Below are 19421 nucleotides of genomic sequence, written 5' to 3'. Positions count from 1 at the left end.
AGAGAATAACAGCTGCGCACGGACTAGATGGGCCGAAGGGCCTGCTCACACTGTCAGCGCAACTGCCTGCCGGCCAGCACAGCCACCCCTGCCAGAGAAGTGCAACTGCGCCAAAAGTGGCTGGACCAAAGGATAGTGGCCGACGGAAGCAGCTTCTACAGAGTCATGCACAGACCCCGGGCCGGCTAAAGGGAATGCGTGGACAGTATGGGGATCGAACCCACGACCTTGGCGTTATTAGCACCACGCTCTGACCAACTGAGCTAACCGTCCTCGCCTGGGTGGGGCGCGGCTACCTATTGCCAGTCCGGCGGCCTGCAGATGAACCGGCTGGTCCGACTCAGCCATGACAAACTCTTGAGAGCAGCTTGTGCCGCACAGGGCCAGCCGGCTTAGCCGCGGGAAGCAGCTGCCGTCTTTGGTGATGCCTGCTCAGGTGGCAAAGGCAGAGCCGAAGCTGAGAATGGGCGCTGTACGCAAGCGCAGGACACAGCGCAAGCAAGCTTGGGTGCCCTTGCGTCTGGCTGCCTGACTGGCTGAGAGTGAGCGCCGGCAGCAGCTCGCTGCCGAAGCGCGGCTGTCAGGGCCAGGTGATGAAGCATGCTGCCAAGCGCAGCCGGCAGCCCAGCAAAAGCAGATTCTTGTGCCTTGACAGCAGAGTGCTTGCGTTTGCAGGCTGACTGGCAAACGGAGAGCGCAGAGTGTATGAGTGAGAGGGAGAGAGAAAAAATGAAAAAGACAGCACCTCCTGCTGGGGCAGTTGGGCAGAGGAGCAAAAGCCTACGGCACCTGGTATTCCCAGGCGGTCTCCCATCCAAGTACTAACCAGGCCTGAGCCTGCTTAGCTTCCGAGATCAGACGAGATCGGGCGTTTTCAGGCTAGTATGGCCGTAGGCACCAGTGCACCGCTCCTCTCCGCACTTAAGCGGCATGCAGCCACTCTCAGCTTGCTCCCACGCTGCTCCTCCTTTCTTACACTCCTCTGCCTTCGCCCCTTCACTCACACCCTACACTCTCCCCTCCCACTTTCACCTCTCCTCTCTCACCCGTCCTCCTCACCATTCACTGGCCACTCCGCTGCTTCCTGCTCACATCACTAGCCACCCCACAATCAGTGCTCCTACCGCACCCCCCCCCCCACCCCCAACAGACACAGACCTCTCGCTGCCCAGGTCGCCACTGCGCTGGTGTTGACGGCCGCCGCATCTCTGCTTCCCCTTTCTTCGCGTTTACTCTACCTTCTGCCTACCAGTGAAGAGATCGCACCCGCTCCAGCCTAGCTATTTAAGACCACCTCAGCTTCGGCAAGCCCGCCGGCCGATGGGATCACAGCTCCTTTTCTCCCCTTACTTCGGAAGGGAACTCAGAAACTTGTCAGACCGCCGGCACTAGATGCTGCGGTGAGAAACCGATCTGACAAATTTAATCGAGGAGGCGAACAGGAATGGTCATGAGCGAGAGGCGCTGGACGCTGCCGACCGGCAGTCGAGCCAGGCCTTTGCAAAAGTCCCACCTATTCAAGGAGGTTCCGTCGCTTGATGAGGCATTCAGCGCCAGGTCCTAAACTGGATTTCACATCGCCTTGGCGGCACAAGACAGGCATTGGCAGTTTCGCGGCTCTGCGTCTGCACGAGATTCGATCTGATTGAAATCTATCAAATATTGAAAGGCCGAGATAGGATGGATGTGCTGAGGATGTTTCCTACGGCAGTCATGTGCAGCAGCTGAGGCCACAGCCTCAGTCAGACGTCTCTTTGGAACAAAGTTGAGGAGAAGTTCGTTAAGGGAGGCTGGTGGATATGTGAAATTGTTTGCCACGGACGCCTAGCGATACAATGTCGGTGGGTACGTTTCAGGCGAACGTTGATGGGTTCTTGATCAGCAACGGCTTCAAATAGAGAGGGTGGGATAATTAACCGTCTCAAGGTGGGTGCAAAAGTGCCTCATTCATTCAGTCCCATGTCTCATGCTCCTGCAGGGCGGAGAGAATAACAGCTGCGCACGGACTAGATGGGCCGAAGGGCCTGCTCACACTGTCAGCGCAACTGCCTGCCGGCCAGCACAGCCACCCCTGCCAGAGAAGTGCAACTGCGCCAAAAGTGGCTGGACCAAAGGATAGTGGACGACGGAAGCAGCTTCTACAGAGTCATGCACAGACCCCGGGCCGGCTAAAGGGAATGCGTGGACAGTACGGGGATCGAACCCACGACCTTGGCGTTATTAGCACCACGCTCTGACCAACTGAGCTAACCGTCCTCGCCTGGGTGGGGCGCGGCTACCTATTGCCAGTCCGGCGGCCTGCAGATGAACCGGCTGGTCCGACTCAGCCATGACAAGCTCTTGAGAGCAGCTTGTGCCGCACAGGGCCATCCGGCTTAGCCGCGGGAAGCAGCTGCCGTCTTTGGTGATGCCTGCTCAGGTGGCAAAGGCAGAGCCGAAGCTGAGAATGGGCGCTGTACGCAAGCGCAGGACACAGCGCAAGCAAGCTTGGGTGCCCTTGCGTCTGGCTGCCTGACTGGCTGAGAGTGAGCGCCGGCAGCAGCTCGCTGCCGAAGCGCGGCTGTCAGGGCCAGGTGATGAAGCATGCTGCCAAGCGCAGCCGGCAGCCCAGCAAAAGCAGATTCTTGTGCCTTGACAGCAGAGTGCTTGCGTTTGCAGGCTGACTGGCAAACGGAGAGCGCAGAGTGTATGAGTGAGAGGGAGAGAGAAAAAATGAAAAAGACAGCACCTCCTGCTGGGGCAGTTGGGCAGAGGAGCAAAAGCCTACGGCACCTGGTATTCCCAGGCGGTCTCCCATCCAAGTACTAACCAGGCCTGAGCCTGCTTAGCTTCCGAGATCAGACGAGATCGGGCGTTTTCAGGCTAGTATGGCCGTAGGCACCAGTGCACCGCTCCTCTCCGCACTTAAGCGGCATGCAGCCACTCTCAGCTTGCTCCCACGCTGCTCCTCCTTTCTTACACTCCTCTGCCTTCGCCCCTTCACTCACACCCTACACTCTCCCCTCCCACTTTCACCTCTCCTCTCTCACCCGTCCTCCTCACCATTCACTGGCCACTCCGCTGCTTCCTGCTCACATCACTAGCCACCCCACAATCAGTGCTCCTACCGCACCCCCCCCCCCACCCCCAACAGACACAGACCTCTCGCTGCCCAGGTCGCCACTGCGCTGGTCCTGACGGCCGCCGCATCTCTGCTTCCCCTTTCTTCGCGTTTACTCTACCTTCTGCCTACCAGTGAAGAGATCGCACCCGCTCCAGCCTAGCTATTTAAGACCACCTCAGCTTCGGCAAGCCCGCCGGCCGATGGGATCACAGCTCCTTTTCTCCCCTTACTTCGGAAGGGAACTCAGAAACTTGTCAGACCGCCGGCACTAGATGCTGCGGTGAGAAACCGATCTGACAAATTTAATCGAGGAGGCGAACAGGAATGGTCATGAGCGAGAGGCGCTGGACGCTGCCGACCGGCAGTCGAGCCAGGCCTTTGCAAAAGTCCCACCTATTCAAGGAGGTTCCGTCGCTTGATGAGGCATTCAGCGCCAGGTCCTAAACTGGATTTCACATCGCCTTGGCGGCACAAGACAGGCATTGGCAGTTTCGCGGCTCTGCGTCTGCACGAGATTCGATCTGATTGAAATCTATCAAATATTGAAAGGCCGAGATAGGATGGATGTGCTGAGGATGTTTCCTACGGCAGTCATGTGCAGCAGCTGAGGCCACAGCCTCAGTCAGACGTCTCTTTGGAACAAAGTTGAGGAGAAGTTCGTTAAGGGAGGCTGGTGGATATGTGAAATTGTTTGCCACGGACGCCTAGCGATACAATGTCGGTGGGTACGTTTCAGGCGAACGTTGATGGGTTCTTGATCAGCAACGGCTTCAAATAGAGAGGGTGGGATAATTAACCGTCTCAAGGTGGGTGCAAAAGTGCCTCATTCATTCAGTCCCATGTCTCATGCTCCTGCAGGGCGGAGAGAATAACAGCTGCGCACGGACTAGATGGGCCGAAGGGCCTGCTCACACTGTCAGCGCAACTGCCTGCCGGCCAGCACAGCCACCCCTGCCAGAGAAGTGCAACTGCGCCAAAAGTGGCTGGACCAAAGGATAGTGGACGACGGAAGCAGCTTCTACAGAGTCATGCACAGACCCCGGGCCGGCTAAAGGGAATGCGTGGACAGTACGGGGATCGAACCCACGACCTTGGCGTTATTAGCACCACGCTCTGACCAACTGAGCTAACCGTCCTCGCCTGGGTGGGGCGCGGCTACCTATTGCCAGTCCGGCGGCCTGCAGATGAACCGGCTGGTCCGACTCAGCCATGACAAGCTCTTGAGAGCAGCTTGTGCCGCACAGGGCCATCCGGCTTAGCCGCGGGAAGCAGCTGCCGTCTTTGGTGATGCCTGCTCAGGTGGCAAAGGCAGAGCCGAAGCTGAGAATGGGCGCTGTACGCAAGCGCAGGACACAGCGCAAGCAAGCTTGGGTGCCCTTGCGTCTGGCTGCCTGACTGGCTGAGAGTGAGCGCCGGCAGCAGCTCGCTGCCGAAGCGCGGCTGTCAGGGCCAGGTGATGAAGCATGCTGCCAAGCGCAGCCGGCAGCCCAGCAAAAGCAGATTCTTGTGCCTTGACAGCAGAGTGCTTGCGTTTGCAGGCTGACTGGCAAACGGAGAGCGCAGAGTGTATGAGTGAGAGGGAGAGAGAAAAAATGAAAAAGACAGCACCTCCTGCTGGGGCAGTTGGGCAGAGGAGCAAAAGCCTACGGCACCTGGTATTCCCAGGCGGTCTCCCATCCAAGTACTAACCAGGCCTGAGCCTGCTTAGCTTCCGAGATCAGACGAGATCGGGCGTTTTCAGGCTAGTATGGCCGTAGGCACCAGTGCACCGCTCCTCTCCGCACTTAAGCGGCATGCAGCCACTCTCAGCTTGCTCCCACGCTGCTCCTCCTTTCTTACACTCCTCTGCCTTCGCCCCTTCACTCACACCCTACACTCTCCCCTCCCACTTTCACCTCTCCTCTCTCACCCGTCCTCCTCACCATTCACTGGCCACTCCGCTGCTTCCTGCTCACATCACTAGCCACCCCACAATCAGTGCTCCTACCGCACCCCCCCCCCACCCCCAACAGACACAGACCTCTCGCTGCCCAGGTCGCCACTGCGCTGGTCCTGACGGCCGCCGCATCTCTGCTTCCCCTTTCTTCGCGTTTACTCTACCTTCTGCCTACCAGTGAAGAGATCGCACCCGCTCCAGCCTAGCTATTTAAGACCACCTCAGCTTCGGCAAGCCCGCCGGCCGATGGGATCACAGCTCCTTTTCTCCCCTTACTTCGGAAGGGAACTCAGAAACTTGTCAGACCGCCGGCACTAGATGCTGCGGTGAGAAACCGATCTGACAAATTTAATCGAGGAGGCGAACAGGAATGGTCATGAGCGAGAGGCGCTGGACGCTGCCGACCGGCAGTCGAGCCAGGCCTTTGCAAAAGTCCCACCTATTCAAGGAGGTTCCGTCGCTTGATGAGGCATTCAGCGCCAGGTCCTAAACTGGATTTCACATCGCCTTGGCGGCACAAGACAGGCATTGGCAGTTTCGCGGCTCTGCGTCTGCACGAGATTCGATCTGATTGAAATCTATCAAATATTGAAAGGCCGAGATAGGATGGATGTGCTGAGGATGTTTCCTACGGCAGTCATGTGCAGCAGCTGAGGCCACAGCCTCAGTCAGACGTCTCTTTGGAACAAAGTTGAGGAGAAGTTCGTTAAGGGAGGCTGGTGGATATGTGAAATTGTTTGCCACGGACGCCTAGCGATACAATGTCGGTGGGTACGTTTCAGGCGAACGTTGATGGGTTCTTGATCAGCAACGGCTTCAAATAGAGAGGGTGGGATAATTAACCGTCTCAAGGTGGGTGCAAAAGTGCCTCATTCATTCAGTCCCATGTCTCATGCTCCTGCAGGGCGGAGAGAATAACAGCTGCGCACGGACTAGATGGGCCGAAGGGCCTGCTCACACTGTCAGCGCAACTGCCTGCCGGCCAGCACAGCCACCCCTGCCAGAGAAGTGCAACTGCGCCAAAAGTGGCTGGACCAAAGGATAGTGGCCGACGGAAGCAGCTTCTACAGAGTCATGCACAGACCCCGGGCCGGCTAAAGGGAATGCGTGGACAGTACGGGGATCGAACCCACGACCTTGGCGTTATTAGCACCACGCTCTGACCAACTGAGCTAACCGTCCTCGCCTGGGTGGGGCGCGGCTACCTATTGCCAGTCCGGCGGCCTGCAGATGAACCGGCTGGTCCGACTCAGCCATGACAAGCTCTTGAGAGCAGCTTGTGCCGCACAGGGCCATCCGGCTTAGCCGCGGGAAGCAGCTGCCGTCTTTGGTGATGCCTGCTCAGGTGGCAAAGGCAGAGCCGAAGCTGAGAATGGGCGCTGTACGCAAGCGCAGGACACAGCGCAAGCAAGCTTGGGTGCCCTTGCGTCTGGCTGCCTGACTGGCTGAGAGTGAGCGCCGGCAGCAGCTCGCTGCCGAAGCGCGGCTGTCAGGGCCAGGTGATGAAGCATGCTGCCAAGCGCAGCCGGCAGCCCAGCAAAAGCAGATTCTTGTGCCTTGACAGCAGAGTGCTTGCGTTTGCAGGCTGACTGGCAAACGGAGAGCGCAGAGTGTATGAGTGAGAGGGAGAGAGAAAAAATGAAAAAGACAGCACCTCCTGCTGGGGCAGTTGGGCAGAGGAGCAAAAGCCTACGGCACCTGGTATTCCCAGGCGGTCTCCCATCCAAGTACTAACCAGGCCTGAGCCTGCTTAGCTTCCGAGATCAGACGAGATCGGGCGTTTTCAGGCTAGTATGGCCGTAGGCACCAGTGCACCGCTCCTCTCCGCACTTAAGCGGCATGCAGCCACTCTCAGCTTGCTCCCACGCTGCTCCTCCTTTCTTACACTCCTCTGCCTTCGCCCCTTCACTCACACCCTACACTCTCCCCTCCCACTTTCACCTCTCCTCTCTCACCCGTCCTCCTCAGCATTCACTGGCCACTCCGCTGCTTCCTGCTCACATCACTAGCCACCCCACAATCAGTGCTCCTACCGCACCCCCCCCCCCACCCCCAACAGACACAGACCTCTCGCTGCCCAGGTCGCCACTGCGCTGGTCCTGACGGCCGCCGCATCTCTGCTTCCCCTTTCTTCGCGTTTACTCTACCTTCTGCCTACCAGTGAAGAGATCGCACCCGCTCCAGCCTAGCTATTTAAGACCACCTCAGCTTCGGCAAGCCCGCCGGCCGATGGGATCACAGCTCCTTTTCTCCCCTTACTTCGGAAGGGAACTCAGAAACTTGTCAGACCGCCGGCACTAGATGCTGCGGTGAGAAACCGATCTGACAAATTTAATCGAGGAGGCGAACAGGAATGGTCATGAGCGAGAGGCGCTGGACGCTGCCGACCGGCAGTCGAGCCAGGCCTTTGCAAAAGTCCCACCTATTCAAGGAGGTTCCGTCGCTTGATGAGGCATTCAGCGCCAGGTCCTAAACTGGATTTCACATCGCCTTGGCGGCACAAGACAGGCATTGGCAGTTTCGCGGCTCTGCGTCTGCACGAGATTCGATCTGATTGAAATCTATCAAATATTGAAAGGCCGAGATAGGATGGATGTGCTGAGGATGTTTCCTACGGCAGTCATGTGCAGCAGCTGAGGCCACAGCCTCAGTCAGACGTCTCTTTGGAACAAAGTTGAGGAGAAGTTCGTTAAGGGAGGCTGGTGGATATGTGAAATTGTTTGCCACGGACGCCTAGCGATACAATGTCGGTGGGTACGTTTCAGGCGAACGTTGATGGGTTCTTGATCAGCAACGGCTTCAAATAGAGAGGGTGGGATAATTAACCGTCTCAAGGTGGGTGCAAAAGTGCCTCATTCATTCAGTCCCATGTCTCATGCTCCTGCAGGGCGGAGAGAATAACAGCTGCGCACGGACTAGATGGGCCGAAGGGCCTGCTCACACTGTCAGCGCAACTGCCTGCCGGCCAGCACAGCCACCCCTGCCAGAGAAGTGCAACTGCGCCAAAAGTGGCTGGACCAAAGGATAGTGGACGACGGAAGCAGCTTCTACAGAGTCATGCACAGACCCCGGGCCGGCCAAAGGGAATGCGTGGACAGTACGGGGATCGAACCCACGACCTTGGCGTTATTAGCACCACGCTCTGACCAACTGAGCTAACCGTCCTCGCCTGGGTGGGGCGCGGCTACCTATTGCCAGTCCGGCGGCCTGCAGATGAACCGGCTGGTCCGACTCAGCCATGACAAGCTCTTGAGAGCAGCTTGTGCCGCACAGGGCCATCCGGCTTAGCCGCGGGAAGCAGCTGCCGTCTTTGGTGATGCCTGCTCAGGTGGCAAAGGCAGAGCCGAAGCTGAGAATGGGCGCTGTACGCAAGCGCAGGACACAGCGCAAGCAAGCTTGGGTGCCCTTGCGTCTGGCTGCCTGACTGGCTGAGAGTGAGCGCCGGCAGCAGCTCGCTGCCGAAGCGCGGCTGTCAGGGCCAGGTGATGAAGCATGCTGCCAAGCGCAGCCGGCAGCCCAGCAAAAGCAGATTCTTGTGCCTTGACAGCAGAGTGCTTGCGTTTGCAGGCTGACTGGCAAACGGAGAGCGCAGAGTGTATGAGTGAGAGGGAGAGAGAAAAAATGAAAAAGACAGCACCTCCTGCTGGGGCAGTTGGGCAGAGGAGCAAAAGCCTACGGCACCTGGTATTCCCAGGCGGTCTCCCATCCAAGTACTAACCAGGCCTGAGCCTGCTTAGCTTCCGAGATCAGACGAGATCGGGCGTTTTCAGGCTAGTATGGCCGTAGGCACCAGTGCACCGCTCCTCTCCGCACTTAAGCGGCATGCAGCCACTCTCAGCTTGCTCCCACGCTGCTCCTCCTTTCTTACACTCCTCTGCCTTCGCCCCTTCACTCACACCCTACACTCTCCCCTCCCACTTTCACCTCTCCTCTCTCACCCGTCCTCCTCACCATTCACTGGCCACTCCGCTGCTTCCTGCTCACATCACTAGCCACCCCACAATCAGTGCTCCTACCGCACCCCCCCCCCCACCCCCAACAGACACAGACCTCTCGCTGCCCAGGTCGCCACTGCGCTGGTCCTGACGGCCGCCGCATCTCTGCTTCCCCTTTCTTCGCGTTTACTCTACCTTCTGCCTACCAGTGAAGAGATCGCACCCGCTCCAGCCTAGCTATTTAAGACCACCTCAGCTTCGGCAAGCCCGCCGGCCGATGGGATCACAGCTCCTTTTCTCCCCTTACTTCGGAAGGGAACTCAGAAACTTGTCAGACCGCCGGCACTAGATGCTGCGGTGAGAAACCGATCTGACAAATTTAATCGAGGAGGCGAACAGGAATGGTCATGAGCGAGAGGCGCTGGACGCTGCCGACCGGCAGTCGAGCCAGGCCTTTGCAAAAGTCCCACCTATTCAAGGAGGTTCCGTCGCTTGATGAGGCATTCAGCGCCAGGTCCTAAACTGGATTTCACATCGCCTTGGCGGCACAAGACAGGCATTGGCAGTTTCGCGGCTCTGCGTCTGCACGAGATTCGATCTGATTGAAATCTATCAAATATTGAAAGGCCGAGATAGGATGGATGTGCTGAGGATGTTTCCTACGGCAGTCATGTGCAGCAGCTGAGGCCACAGCCTCAGTCAGACGTCTCTTTGGAACAAAGTTGAGGAGAAGTTCGTTAAGGGAGGCTGGTGGATATGTGAAATTGTTTGCCACGGACGCCTAGCGATACAATGTCGGTGGGTACGTTTCAGGCGAACGTTGATGGGTTCTTGATCAGCAACGGCTTCAAATAGAGAGGGTGGGATAATTAACCGTCTCAAGGTGGGTGCAAAAGTGCCTCATTCATTCAGTCCCATGTCTCATGCTCCTGCAGGGCGGAGAGAATAACAGCTGCGCACGGACTAGATGGGCCGAAGGGCCTGCTCACACTGTCAGCGCAACTGCCTGCCGGCCAGCACAGCCACCCCTGCCAGAGAAGTGCAACTGCGCCAAAAGTGGCTGGACCAAAGGATAGTGGACGACGGAAGCAGCTTCTACAGAGTCATGCACAGACCCCGGGCCGGCTAAAGGGAATGCGTGGACAGTATGGGGATCGAACCCACGACCTTGGCGTTATTAGCACCACGCTCTGACCAACTGAGCTAACCGTCCTCGCCTGGGTGGGGCGCGGCTACCTATTGCCAGTCCGGCGGCCTGCAGATGAACCGGCTGGTCCGACTCAGCCATGACAAGCTCTTGAGAGCAGCTTGTGCCGCACAGGGCCATCCGGCTTAGCCGCGGGAAGCAGCTGCCGTCTTTGGTGATGCCTGCTCAGGTGGCAAAGGCAGAGCCGAAGCTGAGAATGGGCGCTGTACGCAAGCGCAGGACACAGCGCAAGCAAGCTTGGGTGCCCTTGCGTCTGGCTGCCTGACTGGCTGAGAGTGAGCGCCGGCAGCAGCTCGCTGCCGAAGCGCGGCTGTCAGGGCCAGGTGATGAAGCATGCTGCCAAGCGCAGCCGGCAGCCCAGCAAAAGCAGATTCTTGTGCCTTGACAGCAGAGTGCTTGCGTTTGCAGGCTGACTGGCAAACGGAGAGCGCAGAGTGTATGAGTGAGAGGGAGAGAGAAAAAATGAAAAAGACAGCACCTCCTGCTGGGGCAGTTGGGCAGAGGAGCAAAAGCCTACGGCACCTGGTATTCCCAGGCGGTCTCCCATCCAAGTACTAACCAGGCCTGAGCCTGCTTAGCTTCCGAGATCAGACGAGATCGGGCGTTTTCAGGCTAGTATGGCCGTAGGCACCAGTGCACCGCTCCTCTCCGCACTTAAGCGGCATGCAGCCACTCTCAGCTTGCTCCCACGCTGCTCCTCCTTTCTTACACTCCTCTGCCTTCGCCCCTTCACTCACACCCTACACTCTCCCCTCCCACTTTCACCTCTCCTCTCTCACCCGTCCTCCTCACCATTCACTGGCCACTCCGCTGCTTGCTGCTCACATCACTAGCCACCCCACAATCAGTGCTCCTACCGCACCCCCCCCCCACCCCCAACAGACACAGACCTCTCGCTGCCCAGGTCGCCACTGCGCTGGTCCTGACGGCCGCCGCATCTCTGCTTCCCCTTTCTTCGCGTTTACTCTACCTTCTGCCTACCAGTGAAGAGATCGCACCCGCTCCAGCCTAGCTATTTAAGACCACCTCAGCTTCGGCAAGCCCGCCGGCCGATGGGATCACAGCTCCTTTTCTCCCCTTACTTCGGAAGGGAACTCAGAAACTTGTCAGACCGCCGGCACTAGATGCTGCGGTGAGAAACCGATCTGACAAATTTAATCGAGGAGGCGAACAGGAATGGTCATGAGCGAGAGGCGCTGGACGCTGCCGACCGGCAGTCGAGCCAGGCCTTTGCAAAAGTCCCACCTATTCAAGGAGGTTCCGTCGCTTGATGAGGCATTCAGCGCCAGGTCCTAAACTGGATTTCACATCGCCTTGGCGGCACAAGACAGGCATTGGCAGTTTCGCGGCTCTGCGTCTGCACGAGATTCGATCTGATTGAAATCTATCAAATATTGAAAGGCCGAGATAGGATGGATGTGCTGAGGATGTTTCCTACGGCAGTCATGTGCAGCAGCTGAGGCCACAGCCTCAGTCAGACGTCTCTTTGGAACAAAGTTGAGGAGAAGTTCGTTAAGGGAGGCTGGTGGATATGTGAAATTGTTTGCCACGGACGCCTAGCGATACAATGTCGGTGGGTACGTTTCAGGCGAACGTTGATGGGTTCTTGATCAGCAACGGCTTCAAATAGAGAGGGTGGGATAATTAACCGTCTCAAGGTGGGTGCAAAAGTGCCTCATTCATTCAGTCCCATGTCTCATGCTCCTGCAGGGCGGAGAGAATAACAGCTGCGCACGGACCAGATGGGCCGAAGGGCCTGCTCACACTGTCAGCGCAACTGCCTGCCGGCCAGCACAGCCACCCCTGCCAGAGAAGTGCAACTGCGCCAAAAGTGGCTGGACCAAAGGATAGTGGACGACGGAAGCAGCTTCTACAGAGTCATGCACAGACCCCGGGCCGGCTAAAGGGAATGCGTGGACAGTATGGGGATCGAACCCACGACCTTGGCGTTATTAGCACCACGCTCTGACCAACTGAGCTAACCGTCCTCGCCTGGGTGGGGCGCGGCTACCTATTGCCAGTCCGGCGGCCTGCAGATGAACCGGCTGGTCCGACTCAGCCATGACAAGCTCTTGAGAGCAGCTTGTGCCGCACAGGGCCATCCGGCTTAGCCGCGGGAAGCAGCTGCCGTCTTTGGTGATGCCTGCTCAGGTGGCAAAGGCAGAGCCGAAGCTGAGAATGGGCGCTGTACGCAAGCGCAGGACACAGCGCAAGCAAGCTTGGGTGCCCTTGCGTCTGGCTGCCTGACTGGCTGAGAGTGAGCGCCGGCAGCAGCTCGCTGCCGAAGCGCGGCTGTCAGGGCCAGGTGATGAAGCATGCTGCCAAGCGCAGCCGGCAGCCCAGCAAAAGCAGATTCTTGTGCCTTGACAGCAGAGTGCTTGCGTTTGCAGGCTGACTGGCAAACGGAGAGCGCAGAGTGTATGAGTGAGAGGGAGAGAGAAAAAATGAAAAAGACAGCACCTCCTGCTGGGGCAGTTGGGCAGAGGAGCAAAAGCCTACGGCACCTGGTATTCCCAGGCGGTCTCCCATCCAAGTACTAACCAGGCCTGAGCCTGCTTAGCTTCCGAGATCAGACGAGATCGGGCGTTTTCAGGCTAGTATGGCCGTAGGCACCAGTGCACCGCTCCTCTCCGCACTTAAGCGGCATGCAGCCACTCTCAGCTTGCTCCCACGCTGCTCCTCCTTTCTTACACTCCTCTGCCTTCGCCCCTTCACTCACACCCTACACTCTCCCCTCCCACTTTCACCTCTCCTCTCTCACCCGTCCTCCTCACCATTCACTGGCCACTCCGCTGCTTGCTGCTCACATCACTAGCCACCCCACAATCAGTGCTCCTACCGCACCCACCCCCCCCCACCCCCAACAGACACAGACCTCTCGCTGCCCAGGTCGCCACTGCGCTGGTCCTGACGGCCGCCGCATCTCTGCTTCCCCTTTCTTCGCGTTTACTCTACCTTCTGCCTACCAGTGAAGAGATCGCACCCGCTCCAGCCTAGCTATTTAAGACCACCTCAGCTTCGGCAAGCCCGCCGGCCGATGGGATCACAGCTCCTTTTCTCCCCTTACTTCGGAAGGGAACTCAGAAACTTGTCAGACCGCCGGCACTAGATGCTGCGGTGAGAAACCGATCTGACAAATTTAATCGAGGAGGCGAACAGGAATGGTCATGAGCGAGAGGCGCTGGACGCTGCCGACCGGCAGTCGAGCCAGGCCTTTGCAAAAGTCCCACCTATTCAAGGAGGTTCCGTCGCTTGATGAGGCATTCAGCGCCAGGTCCTAAACTGGATTTCACATCGCCTTGGCGGCACAAGACAGGCATTGGCAGTTTCGCGGCTCTGCGTCTGCACGAGATTCGATCTGATTGAAATCTATCAAATATTGAAAGGCCGAGATAGGATGGATGTGCTGAGGATGTTTCCTACGGCAGTCATGTGCAGCAGCTGAGGCCACAGCCTCAGTCAGACGTCTCTTTGGAACAAAGTTGAGGAGAAGTTCGTTAAGGGAGGCTGGTGGATATGTGAAATTGTTTGCCACGGACGCCTAGCGATACAATGTCGGTGGGTACGTTTCAGGCGAACGTTGATGGGTTCTTGATCAGCAACGGCTTCAAATAGAGAGGGTGGGATAATTAACCGTCTCAAGGTGGGTGCAAAAGTGCCTCATTCATTCAGTCCCATGTCTCATGCTCCTGCAGGGCGGAGAGAATAACAGCTGCGCACGGACTAGATGGGCCGAAGGGCCTGCTCACACTGTCAGCGCAACTGCCTGCCGGCCAGCACAGCCACCCCTGCCAGAGAAGTGCAACTGCGCCAAAAGTGGCTGGACCAAAGGATAGTGGACGACGGAAGCAGCTTCTACAGAGTCATGCACAGACCCCGGGCCGGCTAAAGGGAATGCGTGGACAGTATGGGGATCGAACCCACGACCTTGGCGTTATTAGCACCACGCTCTGACCAACTGAGCTAACCGTCCTCGCCTGGGTGGGGCGCGGCTACCTATTGCCAGTCCGGCGGCCTGCAGATGAACCGGCTGGTCCGACTCAGCCATGACAAGCTCTTGAGAGCAGCTTGTGCCGCACAGGGCCATCCGGCTTAGCTGCGGGAAGCAGCTGCCGTCTTTGGTGATGCCTGCTCAGGTGGCAAAGGCAGAGCCGAAGCTGAGAATGGGCGCTGTACGCAAGCGCAGGACACAGCGCAAGCAAGCTTGGGTGCCCTTGCGTCTGGCTGCCTGACTGGCTGAGAGTGAGCGCCGGCAGCAGCTCGCTGCCGAAGCGCGGCTGTCAGGGCCAGGTGATGAAGCATGCTGCCAAGCGCAGCCGGCAGCCCAGCAAAAGCAGATTCTTGTGCCTTGACAGCAGAGTGCTTGCGTTTGCAGGCTGACTGGCAAACGGAGAGCGCAGAGTGTATGAGTGAGAGGGAGAGAGAAAAAATGAAAAAGACAGCACCTCCTGCTGGGGCAGTTGGGCAGAGGAGCAAAAGCCTACGGCACCTGGTATTCCCAGGCGGTCTCCCATCCAAGTACTAACCAGGCCTGAGCCTGCTTAGCTTCCGAGATCAGACGAGATCGGGCGTTTTCAGGCTAGTATGGCCGTAGGCACCAGTGCACCGCTCCTCTCCGCACTTAAGCGGCATGCAGCCACTCTCAGCTTGCTCCCACGCTGCTCCTCCTTTCTTACACTCCTCTGCCTTCGCCCCTTCACTCACACCCTACACTCTCCCCTCCCACTTTCACCTCTCCTCTCTCACCCGTCCTCCTCACCATTCACTGGCCACTCCGCTGCTTGCTGCTCACATCACTAGCCACCCCACAATCAGTGCTCCTACCGCACCCACCCCCCCCCACCCCCAACAGACACAGACCTCTCGCTGCCCAGGTCGCCACTGCGCTGGTCCTGACGGCCGCCGCATCTCTGCTTCCCCTTTCTTCGCGTTTACTCTACCTTCTGCCTACCAGTGAAGAGATCGCACCCGCTCCAGCCTAGCTATTTAAGACCACCTCAGCTTCGGCAAGCCCGCCGGCCGATGGGATCACAGCTCCTTTTCTCCCCTTACTTCGGAAGGGAACTCAGAAACTTGTCAGACCGCCGGCACTAGATGCTGCGGTGAGAAACCGATCTGACAAATTTAATCGAGGAGGCGAACAGGAATGGTCATGAGCGAGAGGCGCTGGACGCTGCCGACCGGCAGTCGAGCCAGGCCTTTGCAAAAGTCCCACCTATTCAAGGAGGTTCCGTCGCTTGATGAGGCATTCAGCGCCAGGTCCTAAACTGGATTTCACATCGCCTTGGCGGCACAAGACAGGCATTGGCAGTTTCGCGGCTCTGCGTCTGCACGAGATTCGATCTGATTGAAATCTATCAAATATTGAAAGGCCGAGATAGGATGGATGTGCTGAGGATGTTTCCTACGGCAGTCATGTGCAGCAGCTGAGGCCACAGCCTCAGTCAGACGTCTCTTTGGAACAAAGTTGAGGAGAAGTTCGTTAAGGGAGGCTGGTGGATATGTGAAATTGTTTGCCACGGACGCCTAGCGATACAATGTCGGTGGGTACGTTTCAGGCGAACGTTGATGGGTTCTTGATCAGCAACGGCTTCAAATAGAGAGGGTGGGATAATTAACCGTCTCAAGGTGGGTGCAAAAGTGCCTCATTCATTCAGTCCCATGTCTCATGCTCCTGCAGGGCGGAGAGAATAACAGCTGCGCACGGACTAGATGGGCCGAAGGGCCTGCTCACACTGTCAGCGCAACTGCCTGCCGGCCAGCACAGCCACCCCTGCCAGAGAAGTGCAACTGCGCCAAAAGTGGCTGGACCAAAGGATAGTGGACGACGGAAGCAGCTTCTACAGAGTCATGCACAGACCCCGGGCCGGCTAAAGGGAATGCGTGGACAGTATGGGGATCGAACCCACGACCTTGGCGTTATTAGCACCACGCTCTGACCAACTGAGCTAACCGTCCTCGCCTGGGTGGGGCGCGGCTACCTATTGCCAGTCCGGCGGCCTGCAGATGAACCGGCTGGTCCGACTCAGCCATGACAAGCTCTTGAGAGCAGCTTGTGCCGCACAGGGCCAGCCGGCTTAGCCGCGGGAAGCAGCTGCCGTCTTTGGTGATGCCTGCTCAGGTGGCAAAGGCAGAGCCGAAGCTGAGAATGGGCGCTGTACGCAAGCGCAGGACACAGCGCAAGCAAGCTTGGGTGCCCTTGCGTCTGGCTGCCTGACTGGCTGAGAGTGAGCGCCGGCAGCAGCTCGCTGCCGAAGCGCGGCTGTCAGGGCCAGGTGATGAAGCATGCTGCCAAGCGCAGCCGGCAGCCCAGCAAAAGCAGATTCTTGTGCCTTGACAGCAGAGTGCTTGCGTTTGCAGGCTGACTGGCAAACGGAGAGCGCAGAGTGTATGAGTGAGAGGGAGAGAGAAAAAATGAAAAAGACAGCACCTCCTGCTGGGGCAGTTGGGCAGAGGAGCAAAAGCCTACGGCACCTGGTATTCCCAGGCGGTCTCCCATCCAAGTACTAACCAGGCCTGAGCCTGCTTAGCTTCCGAGATCAGACGAGATCGGGCGTTTTCAGGCTAGTATGGCCGTAGGCACCAGTGCACCGCTCCTCTCCGCACTTAAGCGGCATGCAGCCACTCTCAGCTTGCTCCCACGCTGCTCCTCCTTTCTTACACTCCTCTGCCTTCGCCCCTTCACTCACACCCTACACTCTCCCCTCCCACTTTCACCTCTCCTCTCTCACCCGTCCTCCTCACCATTCACTGGCCACTCCGCTGCTTGCTGCTCACATCACTAGCCACCCCACAATCAGTGCTCCTACCGCACCCACCCCCCCCCCCACCCCCAACAGACACAGACCTCTCGCTGCCCAGGTCGCCACTGCGCTGGTCCTGACGGCCGCCGCATCTCTGCTTCCCCTTTCTTCGCGTTTACTCTACCTTCTGCCTACCAGTGAAGAGATCGCACCCGCTCCAGCCTAGCTATTTAAGACCACCTCAGCTTCGGCAAGCCCGCCGGCCGATGGGATCACAGCTCCTTTTCTCCCCTTACTTCGGAAGGGAACTCAGAAACTTGTCAGACCGCCGGCACTAGATGCTGCGGTGAGAAACCGATCTGACAAATTTAATCGAGGAGGCGAACAGGAATGGTCATGAGCGAGAGGCGCTGGACGCTGCCGACCGGCAGTCGAGCCAGGCCTTTGCAAAAGTCCCACCTATTCAAGGAGGTTCCGTCGCTTGATGAGGCATTCAGCGCCAGGTCCTAAACTGGATTTCACATCGCCTTGGCGGCACAAGACAGGCATTGGCAGTTTCGCGGCTCTGCGTCTGCACGAGATTCGATCTGATTGAAATCTATCAAATATTGAAAGGCCGAGATAGGATGGATGTGCTGAGGATGTTTCCTACGGCAGTCATGTGCAGCAGCTGAGGCCACAGCCTCAGTCAGACGTCTCTTTGGAACAAAGTTGAGGAGAAGTTCGTTAAGGGAGGCTGGTGGATATGTGAAATTGTTTGCCTCGGACGCCTAGCGATACAATGTCGGTGGGTACGTTTCAGGCGAACGTTGATGGGTTCTTGATCAGCAACGGCTTCAAATAGAGAGGGTGGGATAATTAACCGTCTCAAGGTGGGTGCAAAAGTGCCTCATTCATTCAGTCCCATGTCTCATGCTCCTGCAGGGCGGAGAGAATAACAGCTGCGCACGGACTAGATGGGCCGAAGGGCCTGCTCACACTGTCAGCGCAACTGCCTGCCGGCCAGCACAGCCACCCCTGCCAGAGAAGTGCAACTGCGCCAAAAGTGGCTGGACCAAAGGATAGTGGACGACGGAAGCAGCTTCTACAGAGTCATGCACAGACCCCGGGCCGGCTAAAGGGAATGCGTGGACAGTATGGGGATCGAACCCACGACCTTGGCGTTATTAGCACCACGCTCTGACCAACTGAGCTAACCGTCCTCGCCTGGGTGGGGCGCGGCTACCTATTGCCAGTCCGGCGGCCTGCAGATGAACCGGCTGGTCCGACTCAGCCATGACAAGCTCTTGAGAGCAGCTTGTGCCGCACAGGGCCATCCGGCTTAGCCGCGGGAAGCAGCTGCCGTCTTTGGTGATGCCTGCTCAGGTGGCAAAGGCAGAGCCGAAGCTGAGAATGGGCGCTGTACGCAAGCGCAGGACACAGCGCAAGCAAGCTTGGGTGCCCTTGCGTCTGGCTGCCTGACTGGCTGAGAGTGAGCGCCGGCAGCAGCTCGCTGCCGAAGCGCGGCTGTCAGGGCCAGGTGATGAAGCATGCTGCCAAGCGCAGCCGGCAGCCCAGCAAAAGCAGATTCTTGTGCCTTGACAGCAGAGTGCTTGCGTTTGCAGGCTGACTGGCAAACGGAGAGCGCAGAGTGTATGAGTGAGAGGGAGAGAGAAAAAATGAAAAAGACAGCACCTCCTGCTGGGGCAGTTGGGCAGAGGAGCAAAAGCCTACGGCACCTGGTATTCCCAGGCGGTCTCCCATCCAAGTACTAACCAGGCCTGAGCCTGCTTAGCTTCCGAGATCAGACGAGATCGGGCGTTTTCAGGCTAGTATGGCCGTAGGCACCAGTGCACCGCTCCTCTCCGCACTTAAGCGGCATGCAGCCACTCTCAGCTTGCTCCCACGCTGCTCCTCCTTTCTTACACTCCTCTGCCTTCGCCCCTTCACTCACACCCTACACTCTCCCCTCCCACTTTCACCTCTCCTCTCTCACCCGTCCTCCTCACCATTCACTGGCCACTCCGCTGCTTGCTGCTCACATCACTAGCCACCCCACAATCAGTGCTCCTACCGCACCCACCCCCCCCCACCCCCAACAGACACAGACCTCTCGCTGCCCAGGTCGCCACTGCGCTGGTCCTGACGGCCGCCGCATCTCTGCTTCCCCTTTCTTCGCGTTTACTCTACCTTCTGCCTACCAGTGAAGAGATCGCACCCGCTCCAGCCTAGCTATTTAAGACCACCTCAGCTTCGGCAAGCCCGCCGGCCGATGGGATCACAGCTCCTTTTCTCCCCTTACTTCGGAAGGGAACTCAGAAACTTGTCAGACCGCCGGCACTAGATGCTGCGGTGAGAAACCGATCTGACAAATTTAATCGAGGAGGCGAACAGGAATGGTCATGAGCGAGAGGCGCTGGACGCTGCCGACCGGCAGTCGAGCCAGGCCTTTGCAAAAGTCCCACCTATTCAAGGAGGTTCCGTCGCTTGATGAGGCATTCAGCGCCAGGTCCTAAAC

At 58.0% G+C, this 19421-nt stretch overlaps 10 non-coding genes across 10 annotated transcripts; all 10 read right to left on the bottom strand.

The window, feature by feature from the left end:
- Positions 1–777: 777 nt before the first annotated feature.
- LOC140194217 (5S ribosomal RNA) lies at positions 778–896 on the bottom strand. The gene has a single exon (XR_011885069.1). It is a non-coding gene; the product is annotated as a 5S ribosomal RNA (ribosomal RNA).
- Positions 897–2760: 1864 nt separating this feature from the next.
- LOC140194216 (5S ribosomal RNA) lies at positions 2761–2879 on the bottom strand. The gene has a single exon (XR_011885068.1). It is a non-coding gene; the product is annotated as a 5S ribosomal RNA (ribosomal RNA).
- Positions 2880–4743: 1864 nt separating this feature from the next.
- Positions 4744–4862, bottom strand: LOC140194214 (5S ribosomal RNA). Its single transcript, XR_011885067.1, has one exon. It is a non-coding gene; the product is annotated as a 5S ribosomal RNA (ribosomal RNA).
- Positions 4863–6725: 1863 nt separating this feature from the next.
- On the bottom strand, positions 6726–6844 carry LOC140194213 (5S ribosomal RNA). Its single transcript, XR_011885066.1, has one exon. It is a non-coding gene; the product is annotated as a 5S ribosomal RNA (ribosomal RNA).
- Positions 6845–8708: 1864 nt separating this feature from the next.
- On the bottom strand, positions 8709–8827 carry LOC140194212 (5S ribosomal RNA). The gene has a single exon (XR_011885065.1). It is a non-coding gene; the product is annotated as a 5S ribosomal RNA (ribosomal RNA).
- Positions 8828–10691: 1864 nt separating this feature from the next.
- On the bottom strand, positions 10692–10810 carry LOC140194210 (5S ribosomal RNA). Its single transcript, XR_011885063.1, has one exon. It is a non-coding gene; the product is annotated as a 5S ribosomal RNA (ribosomal RNA).
- Positions 10811–12673: 1863 nt separating this feature from the next.
- Positions 12674–12792, bottom strand: LOC140194209 (5S ribosomal RNA). Its single transcript, XR_011885062.1, has one exon. It is a non-coding gene; the product is annotated as a 5S ribosomal RNA (ribosomal RNA).
- A 1866-nt stretch (positions 12793–14658) lies between these two features.
- LOC140194208 (5S ribosomal RNA) lies at positions 14659–14777 on the bottom strand. Its single transcript, XR_011885061.1, has one exon. It is a non-coding gene; the product is annotated as a 5S ribosomal RNA (ribosomal RNA).
- A 1866-nt stretch (positions 14778–16643) lies between these two features.
- LOC140194207 (5S ribosomal RNA) lies at positions 16644–16762 on the bottom strand. The gene has a single exon (XR_011885060.1). It is a non-coding gene; the product is annotated as a 5S ribosomal RNA (ribosomal RNA).
- Positions 16763–18630: 1868 nt separating this feature from the next.
- On the bottom strand, positions 18631–18749 carry LOC140194206 (5S ribosomal RNA). The gene has a single exon (XR_011885059.1). It is a non-coding gene; the product is annotated as a 5S ribosomal RNA (ribosomal RNA).
- Positions 18750–19421: the final 672 nt, after the last annotated feature.

The sequence above is a fragment of the Mobula birostris genome, chromosome 2, assembly GCF_030028105.1.
Source record: "Mobula birostris isolate sMobBir1 chromosome 2, sMobBir1.hap1, whole genome shotgun sequence".
Lineage (NCBI taxonomy): Eukaryota > Metazoa > Chordata > Chondrichthyes > Myliobatiformes > Myliobatidae > Mobula > Mobula birostris.
The sequence above is the reverse complement of the archived record's forward strand: the minus strand, read 5'-3'. Positions and strand labels throughout refer to the sequence as shown.